Source organism: Spermophilus citellus (assembly GCF_964194105.1).
Source record: "Spermophilus citellus genome assembly, chromosome: 3".
NCBI classification, from domain to species: Eukaryota; Metazoa; Chordata; class Mammalia; order Rodentia; family Sciuridae; genus Spermophilus; species Spermophilus citellus.
Window position 1 is genome coordinate 134,443,769 of NC_138184.1, and position 10,942 is coordinate 134,454,710.

A 10,942-nucleotide genomic window follows, 5' to 3' on the forward strand; every position below is an offset into this window, starting at 1 on the left:
GATACGGGTGAAAACACTGTGGGATGATGGTAGGAAAATTTTTGGTGGTGGAACAAAACTCATTGTCACAGGTATGTATTGGAGGACATGTTATTTCCAAGGTAATAGAGGATAGGCAAAGAATGATTAAACTGGAATAGAACTAAGAATGTTTAGAAAAAGAGAAAACAAGATGGAGTTTCAGTAGTAACCTTACAAGAGATTTCAAAAAAAAGTTTTATACTAGAGAACAGGGAACACATTGTACAAATATTTTGATTAGGTTTGACTCTGTGTACATGTAGACTTCTATGAAACACTTACATACAATGTTGGCAATAATATCATTCAAGTACTTGACCCTGAGACCATGTCCACTGTTATAGATTATCGTTCGATGGACTCAATAGAGTGGAGACATTGCCTTTACTCATGACCAAGAGTCAGACAAGGGAGTCAACTCTTTGCTCCAAGGCAGACTCTGAGGTTCACCTGCTCCAGATTCATCACTATTTAGTGGACATGCAGAAACATCCTTTGGCTTCAGTGTCCTAAACCATAAAATGGGAAAACAGTATGAACCCAGCAAAGATACATGGGTATTGAAAAAGATAATGTGAATAGAGTTGTTTGCATATTGTTCAATCCATAATTTTTCTGATTCAAATGGAAAGAGAGAAGCTTTTCTATGACGGAAAGTTGTTTTTAGCCAGAAACATTTACTATAGAGCAGACATTCTTAAAAGGATTCAGGTATATTTCTAACTGTTCCTATAAAAGATTATCTTAACATTTATTCACAATAAAATTGAATCTGGAGGTACTTGTTTATCTTTTTTTTTAAAGAGAGAGAGAGAGAGAGAGAGAGAGAGAGAGAGAGAGAGAGAGAGAGAGACTTTTTAAATATTGATTTTCTAGTTTTCGGCGGACACAACATCTTCATTTGTATGTGGTGCTGAGGATCCAACCCAGCGCCTCGCACATGCCAGGCGAGCCCGCTACCGCTTGAGCCACATCCCCAGCCCTTGTTTATCTTTAGCAGACTTTTTTTTTATCACTTGACAAGAAAAAATTACACTAAAATGTTTCTTAAAATTTTTGTTGTTGTTTTACATGCTTTGGATTTTAATATTTTTATCTTAACTAATAATAACTGTATCATCAACATTTATTTATTCTGTATTTTATTGTCAATAAAAAAGGTTTTTACCCTTATTTGTTAGGAAACATTCATACAAAGCTTTTTCCTGACAAATAAGATTCATATAGAAAATAAATTCATACAGAAAATGGTCTATATAAAATCAATTAAATAAGTATGAAACTTATAAAAAATCTGAAATACATATTTAAATATAAAATAACTATACCTCCAGATTTGATGAAGGAAAAACAGAAAGTAGAGAATATTTAAATTCTCAAATAAAGATTCAAAATCTTACTTTTAATAGAAAATGCTTACGACGTTTGATAAATTTATACATAATTCATCTTGCTGAATCTTCAAATACAAACAAGTTGGCAATTTAACTCACATTGCATGATTGTACAAATTAATATAAATAATTGAATTGAAGAGGTTTTGTCATTTTTTAAAATAATTAAATATATGGTAATTCTTTTATTCATCATTTAAATAAAATAGAATTGCTGCCATTTTATGCTTCTTGAACAAAAATCGACCATGAAAAACGCTCTTAATAAGTACATTTATATGGGAAGTTTTAAAGGACCATGTCTTTCAAAGCACAATAAAGGTACTTTTCATTGCAATCAAATATGCTATTTAATGCCCAGTTAACTGTTACATTGAGGATGTCATAGAAGTTTGAGATTCATTTTATCTTCAAAAAAATAAAACAAGCTTAGCCAGAGAAAAAAGGGAATGCATGGTGGGGTGCTGTGCAGAAATTTTTCAAATTTAACATTTGAGTTTCAATTTCTGTATTATAATGAATCAGATGTATTTCAATGGACAAACGTATTCTTAAAATGTAACTATAATATAGAATTTTAAAATCAATCTTATCTTCTACAATATGCTTTTTGAATTAAAAATAAAGCATGTGGTGGAGAAATATATAGTATCTTACTATGTGCACTTAAAAGCAAGATGAACCAAATTAAAATAAGTATATTATAACCCAATTATATTTACAGCATGCTCAAAAACATAGAAATTATAGCTGACTTTTGTGTAAAAGTCAGGAGCTTTAGTCTTTTTCATCTCAAATGAGAAGCCAAATTGTTCTTAAGAAATTGTCTGGGGTTAGGGATTTAGGTCAGCAGCAGAGCCCTTGCCTATCTTGATCAAGGCTCTGGATTTGGTCCTGGGCCCTGGAAAAAGAATAAAAATAGAATTTGCCTGTTGGCTATGGCAATGCAGGCTTGTAACCCCAATAATTCCAGAGGCTGACACAGAATTTTTCCAAGTTCTGAGCCAGTCTGGGCAATCTACTGAGACCCTGTCTTAAAATAAAAGGTAAAATTGGGTGTGGTGTCACATACCTGTAATCCCAATGGCTTGGGAGGCTGAGGCAGGAGGATCAATAGTTCAAAGACAGCCTCAGCAAAAGCAAGGCACTAAGCAACTCAGAGAGATCCTGTCTCTAAATAAATACAAAATAGGGCTGGGATATGGCTCAGTAGTTGAGTGCCCCTGAGTTCAATCCCTGGTACTCCTCAAATAAATAAATAAATAATAGTATTGGGGATCTGGGCGTGGTATGGAGTGATCCCAGTGGCTAGGGAGGCTGAGGCTGGGGATCATGAGTTTAAAGCCAGTCTTAGTAACTTAGTGAGGACCTGAGCAACTTAGTAACCCTGTCTTAAAATAAAATATAAAAAGAAGGGGGGGATGGCTGTGGTTATGGCTCAGTGATTAAGTGCCCCTGGGTTCAGCCTCCAGAACTGAAAATAAAAAAGAAATAGAAAGGAAGGAAAAGGAAAGAAATGGCCTTGAATTATTATGCTCACTTCAACTAGCCCAAAGAGCAAAGCATTTGAGTTTCAATTGAAAATAAATTAGAAAGCCAACATCTATCATTTTAGTCAATAGGTTAAAAATAATTATATAACAAATTCACATTCCAGACACACATGATATACCATTGTAAACACATGATGCTTTGGTTGATATTTTGACATTATATTTGCAAGAAACTCTAGAATCACAAATTTTACATTATACCAATTACATTACATGCCTTATTCAGCAGATTAAGATAAAGAGAATAATGGAGCTTCAAAACAGTTAAATAGCATGTAGATTAAATGTGAATTTGGGGAAAAATACTGAGAGGCACATATGGATATGCAGATATGTATAGATTCTCCCAATTTATATTAAAGAACATAGGAAAAATATTCTTGGTATCTTCCTAGTCATACTGAACTTCAGATGAAAACCCAAAATAAAATGAACATCTTGGAATCTTTTTTAAAGCAAAACAAAATTAGATAAGCACATTGGTTGATAAGATTAAGCACAAGATCATTTCTGAAAATAAGCAGTAAATTGTTTAATAAAAGGTACAACAATGTTGCTATTTTGCTTCTAAATTCAAGACGGTATGAATAATTTGGAGATGCAGCTTTAAATACTGCCTAACCCCAAACTTGAAGTAGTTCAGATGTGAAAGTGAAATGTTATGTAGCTAGTTAGACATCAACTAGAACTCCAGGGACTTCAGAACTGGACATGGGATCTGTCTTTGAAACTAAGAGATCAACTTGATAGATTGAAAGTATAAGTGAAAGTATATACTCATTAAAACTAATGATTGCATGTTGTTAACAAAAAAGAGGCAAAAAGAAGAAGAAAAAAAGGGAAAATCTACATCCTGATGTTTACTCATATAAGAAATAAGATAAATAGGGTGCATTCTAGAGTCAGCTAAATGAAGTCTAGGTTGCACAGAACCAAATATCATGAGAATGTGAGCTACTTGGCCAGTGAGCACAAGTGATAAAGGATGGACAGGGAAGCACTTTAGAAGTAACACAGACGCATCTGCAGACAGATCACTACAGAAGCCTGGTCTCCTTTCCCTCCCTGTCATCTGCCATGAAAACATACACCACTACAAGAAATCAATAAAAGTAAGTGGTTTCATGAGTGTTGGTAGCTTGGTTAGGAACAGTTAAATGTCATCCCTTTCTTAGCATGTGAAGAAAGGAGGAAGGCCAGATTTGCCTCCAGGCTCTGCCACTTCATAACTCTTATTTTGGGAAGTTACTTAATCTCTTGAAACTCTCTCCATATCCGTAAATAAGGACAATAGTAAATACTTCACAACCTAGGTGGGAATGAAAGACCAGCTTGGGCACTAATTCAATGGCAACTCTTCTTCCTATTTCTATGAACTAGGTTTTTCCAAACTATGTGACGTTTCTGTTTCTCTAGTAATTCTTTTTATTGATATTCCATTTTCTCCACAGATAAAAGCTCTGATGTAGACATTTCCCCCAAGCCCACAATTTTTCTTCCTTCGGTTGCTGAAATAAATTTCCATAAGGCTGGGACCCATCTTTGTCTTCTTGAGAACTTTTTCCCTGATGTTATTAAGGTATTTTGGAAAGAAAAGGATGGTGATAGGATTCTGGAATCCCAGCAGGGAGACACTGTGAAGACCAAAGACACATACATGAAGATGAGCTGGCTAACTGTGACTCGAGAGTCAATGGATAAAGAGCACAGGTGTATTGTCAAACACGAAAATAATAAAGGTGGAGTTGATCAAGAGATTCTCTTTCCTGCGATAAATAAAGGTATATATGGTTAAATATAAATATGAACTTTGTAAATTTTAATGCTTTTTCCTTGAAAACTTTTTTTTTCTTATTTTTGAGATTGGGCCTCACTATTGCCCAGGCTTGTCTTGAACTTGTCACCTTCATCCCTCAATCTCTGTAGATATGACTACAGGTGCCTGACACATTGCCCAGCTTTAGAAATCTTGTTTGAAAAAGAGTTACTTACATTTTTTATGATATATCAATGTAAAATTATATAAATTCTTCTTAAATATCATTACATTTAATGGTAGCACATGGCCTGTTATTTTACCATTTAATTAGAATGACTTAGTCTTTGGAAAAAAAAGAGAATTTTTTCCAAAGCTTTCTCAGCCTTTGTTTTTTTTTTCATGCAAAATATTACGATAACATGATTTTATTTTTTTTAAGAATTGTTAAATGGTTTGTAGGAAACAACAAGGCCAACATATAACCCGATGATGGATCCCTTGCCAAGGATGTGAGAGGCCCTGGTTCCATCTACAGCACTGCAAACAAAACCAAAAATGAAATAAAACAAAACTACAAACAACATACTCTAAAGCATCTAGCAATTTAGTATATGATAATGCTAAAAGGAGTTTCCACAACTGATGACTTTGGAAAGTAAGAATAGTCCTGAGTGTTAAACAGCTATCCAAATGCCTCAAAGTGGTCGTGGAAATGAATCATTCTTAGACTATTCCCTGTGGCTAACAGCCCTTTTAAATCAGTGAAAGAAACAGAGAGCAGAACATTCGAAGAACTTTGCCATGCAAGGTCCAGATTTTCCAAGTAAGACTTCATCCTCCGGGACCCTTAGTTTTTGCAATAAGTGAGGTCTGCACAGTTGTCCTAAGATATGCATGATTTGGAATAATATGGCTTGTTTCTATTGTAGGTTATCTTGAACATTATATTACATTTGTGGTAAAAAAGAGAAAAAAATATCTTGCATGAACTTCTACTTTTTCAAGAGTAGAAAAATTATATATGAATGATATCTATTTAATTACAGCCTGAGACCAATTATTTCTATAATCATGGGGCTCAGATTTTTAATGTCTTCCTGTCTCTCCATGGAACTGATTTTATATATATATATATATATATATATATATATATATATATATATATATATATGATTTATGCATAAACCTATATCTATCTATACAAACACTTATGCTCCCACTGTCAAATATTGGATATGAGTAATTGACCAGTACTTGCTCTCATTTCTGCCAGGTGTCACCAGGACTGAAGCTTGCTCTAAAGATGAAATCAGTAAGTTTTAGTGTATTTTTTTTTATCATGTCATGCTATAGCATTTTTCCCCTTTGTACTTCCCTGGTTTTAGGTAGAAAAAAACAGATGATTGGATGTTACAGAATAGATTGAGTGATATATTAAATTAATTCATCCTCCAAAATGATTGGGTGTTACAGAATAGATTGAGTGATATATTAAATTAATTCATCCCCCAAAATGATTGGATGTTACAGAATAGATTGAGTGATATATTAAATTAATTCATCATTTCTAGACAATACATTAACACAGTCAACTAGTGATTTGGGGAGGAAATTATTTAAATGAAAGTTACAGTAACATGCTCTGAACTATTTCAACAAAAAGATTTTTATTATTTCAAATGATTTGGAAAAACGTGATATCAAGTTATTTCTAGTTTTTTTTAAGGGTTCATGTTATTTCTAGTTTTTTTAAAATAAAGTTTTAGATAGGTGTTAATAAAGTAAAGTGGCACTTAATGCTTTTTGTGTAGAAGTTCTTGGACTGTGTTATGTATGCCTCCTCATAATATTCCTATCAAGTGGTATGATAGTTCTTCCAATTTTATAGATGAAAATGATCAGCTAAAATTAATTATGTAATTTGCACATGCCATACAGCCAGACCCTGAGTTTCAACTCATGCCTTCAAATGAAGATTTACGCAGTTTTCTATTCTTCCTCTAAGAGAGAGTCTCAGAGCAAGAAATTCCAAAGCCTTGATCCTGAGGCAGGACGGACACATGGTGGGGGGTGGGAAGTGCATGGGCCTCAGAGTACCACAGACCCCGACTGTTCCCCTTGTTCTCACAACCATCAGTTGTATCCACCTGGGTGAGGGACTTCTGCTTGTAATACTTTGCTTATCTGCCAATAGAGAATAATTATGCCAGACTCACTTACATTGAATGTGAATGTGTAGCAAAATGTATCTTTATCAAACTGAAAATAAGTATGAGTTTATGGCCCCTTTCTCCCTTCATATGCACACAGAAGGTGGCTGAAGGCATTGGCTCCAGCCCTGCTCACCTTATCTCTGTTCCCAGTATCCCTTGGAATGGACCTTAGCTGGCACACAGGCAAGGAGAGGCTGGAACCCACACCTGACCAAGGGCCCAGAGATGTGAACACATTTCTTGAGATCTCTTTGTACTCTCAGGGTCAACGATTCTTGAGGTCTGATTCTATGAAAATGGAACATGTATGTGGAATTTTCCATAGGAAGAGACTTGTCCTTGTGGCACATTGATTAACTACTGTGGCCCACTGTCAGTATCTTTAATTGTTACATGATGTCATATATTTCTTGTAAAACTTCAAAGGATATCATGTGTCATTATCCCCCAAATATTAGAGTATCAACAAGAGACATTCAGAAAAGAAAGATGAGTGTGCCCCAACAACCTAATATTTTCAGAAATTTTGCACAAAAACTTTCTTTTTATTTTTCATAGTGTACTCTTTTTCCAAAATCTCCCACATTGCACAATGGTGAACACCACCAAACTCCACTGATTAGTCCCTCTAATAGTCTTATTACATCCATGCATAACCTGCAATGTCTCATATGCTTCAAAAGCAGAAACTCAGATTTATACTTAGGATTAAACTTTTGATGTCTAGGTAGTTTTTTGCCTTTGGAAATGTGGAATCACAGAGTAGATAAGAATGTCTTCTTTAAAAGTCATATTGTTGGGGTCAAAATCAGGGACTGTCACTTAATAAAAGCATAACATCAGGAAAATTACTTATATCCATACTCTCAGATCATTAGTTTGTAGATGGGAATGAAGATATTTTTTTCTTTCTCTCAGAGGTTTTTTTTTTTTTTTTTAAAGAGAGAGTGAGAGAGGAGAGAGAAAGAGAGAGAGAGAGAGAGAGAGAGAGAGAGAGAGAGAGAGAGAATTTTTTTTTTAATATTTATTTTTTAGTTCTCGGCGGACACAACATCTTTGTTGGTATGTGGTGCTGAGGATCGAACCCGGGCCGCACGCATGCCAGGCGAGCGCGCTACCGCTTGAGCCACATCCTCAGCCCCCTCTCAGAGGTTTTTTTAAAGACTAAAATTTTACATGCAAAGCTCTCAGAATACTGTTTGGCATTTGGTTAGTAGTTAATGAATATGATCAACTATTTTTACTTAGAGACATCTTGGAGGTGAAGAAAATCTAAAACCTAGTTATCACACATGCATTTGACCCCTATGGACCTCAAATATTAAAAATGAACCTTACTTTTTGGCATTGGGAAGGTTCTAAGTTGAGTATGGCAGAGGCTGTTAATGGACTTGACTTGAAAGCTGAACCTTGCTGTTGGTGTTTTGGGTAGAAGTGGTAGATGTTAGCCTTTGGGGTTTGGTGGGGGTAATGTCACTTCAGTGTAGGTCACCAAAAACAAACATCTGTGGCACCCTACCTCAAGAGGTTTTTTTTTTTTTTTTTTTTTTTTTTTCATGTGAAATAACAGGCACAATTAATTGTATGACTTCTCTTAGATACACTGAGGCTGCAGCTCACAAACACCTCTGCCTACTGGACCTTCCTCCTCCTGCTGCTCAAGAGTGTGGTCTACTTGGCCATCATCACCTTCCATCTGTTAAGAAGAACAGCTGTCTGCAGCAATCTGAAGAGCTCCTAACAGCAGCACAACAGGATAGTGTTATGTTTTTTTGTTTATAGTCCCGGAGAATGTCTGCTGAGGACCTGGCTGGGCTTGCTTGCTTAGCATGGGTTCCTTAATTTCCTGTGTATATTATTCTGTCCTCATTGCAGAAGATTTCGAATTCATCCATGAACTCAGAAACTTCATGCTGTAATAACAAAGAGCAACCTATTGTAACCCCTAGTGCCTCTGTTTCCATGTTCTCCATCAACTTCTCCAGACATCCCAAATCATGGCAACCTTGTTGGGGACAGTGCTGCTTCGAGTCACAGCCCTTAGTGCCCTTTAAGCAGAGACCATCTTTAAGATGGTCTTCCATTCTAAACACTCTAAAGCAGCTCTCTTTGCTACTTTATTCTGTACTTTTCTTTTCACAACAGATACAATAAATTTTTAAATATCAAATGTCTACATTTGTACATGCATATTTTAATTTTGATGAAAATCAATGGAAAGTCCAAGGTGAGAAACAGAGGATGACTTAGCCATGACTTCAAGCCTACGTTGTTAACAAGAGTCCAACACCACATGTCCAATTCTGCCCTTGCAATGGTGGTTATGGGGATTTCCCTGGGGGACTGGCTCCAAGAGAAGCCACAGCCAAATGGAAACACCCACAATATTGCTCTGAAGGTTCATAGATTCAGGTTTACTTGATTTGAGACCAATGAAAATAGGAAAATATCTAATGTGACTCACACTGTATGTGCTGAGTTCTTAACAGCTTTTTACAAGTACTATGTTTCTGGATCCTCATAATAGACCCAGGAGAGGGGCACCAATCATGGAGAGACAGCAGAACTAGGAGACTGAGCACTTGGACTCTGTAGCCAGAGATATAGTGGGCCTAAATATTACTCCTGGGTCTGAGATTTAGCATTTGTGTGAAGTCAGATACTTAAAAACTCTCTGCTATAATTTCCTCCTATAAAATGAATTTAGATGCCCTATTCCTTGGAGCTGTCTGGATTAGATATTTTAAAATTGCTTGGTGCAGGAAAGTCCTCAACAGCATTGTAACGTGATGAACTCTAAAAAGAGTATGTACTCACATACATGCCAAACCACCAAGGAAGATCTCTGCTCTTACCTCTCTGCAGAGAGGATAGATGGAACCTGCTGCAGCTTCTACCATGCACCAGGCAATCCCTAATCCTCAAAGAGCTCTTCCAGGCAGGTGTATTTATATTCCTACAGTTTACAGATTAGAAAAATTAACCTGCCACTCAAAGTCACTTTTTTTTTGCTATTATGAATAAAGATAACACACCTTTTCCTGTGTTTATACTCTTTATTTTTTGCAGCATATGTTCATGCCTTTGATCTGTTTTAACTGAGTATAATAATACTGATATTTCTGTAGGCAAAGATAAAAGGAAATTTTCAGTGAATTGTAGGTGGGTGAAAAATATAAATTAATTTTTTTGAATTAAAAAGCTATTTTTCTTTAATGACTCATTTTAAAGTAATTTTTAGTTGTTGTTATTAGAGTTAAAACAACAATATATTCAATCCTGGGAAGTTTGTTTGTTTATAATTAGCTTAAGGGACTGGAGACATAGTTCAGTTGGTAGAGTGCTTACCTTATATGCACAAGGCCCTGAGTTCAATTCCCAGCCCAACAACAACAACAACAAACTATAATCAGCTTAAGATTTTGTGATACGTGTTGGTTTGGAAGCTGAGGTTCATACTTGGAAATAAAATAAGAGTAACCAGACTCAAAAAATATTAAATTTACTTTAGATATCTAAATATCCTGATCCTGCACTGACCACAGCTCTTTCGGACATACTCAGTCGCTCTGTTCAGAGAGGTGGAACTCTCCCTATCCTGGGAAAGCAGACACAAAGTCAGGTTTTTTTTAGATCACTGAGAGCTTTGAGGGGCTGACCTCACTGCCTGGGTATTAAGCAGCCTCTCATGTGGTTTCAAACCTGAGTCTCTTCCTCCCCCCAGTGCATCTGGGGAGCCTTGAATTTGAGCAGTGCAGAGAGGGAGAGTGCTGGTGGTAGGGGACACAGAGTTGGGGGATAGTGCTGGTGTGGTGTGTTATTTTCTCAGGCTTCTTTTGTTTCTGTGCTCTGTCAAATGTGGTTGATTTGTGTAAAAGGCTCAGAGTCAAACCGGCCCCTATTGGTTAGGGCAGTGCAGGGCTGGATGTGGTGTTAGCAGAGAAGTTGAGGGCAGTTAAACCACACAACCAACTCTGTCACTTTAAAAAGCCACAACTAATG

At 36.0% G+C, this 10,942-nt stretch overlaps 1 gene segment (V, D, J or C); it reads left to right on the forward strand.

Moving 5' to 3' along the window:
- The first annotated feature begins 1,663 nt into the window (after positions 1-1,663).
- Positions 1,664-9,053, forward strand: LOC308643437 (T-cell receptor gamma chain C region C10.5-like). The segment is given in 4 exons: positions 1,664-1,736; positions 4,420-4,749; positions 6,001-6,039; positions 8,539-9,053.
- Positions 9,054-10,942: the final 1,889 nt, after the last annotated feature.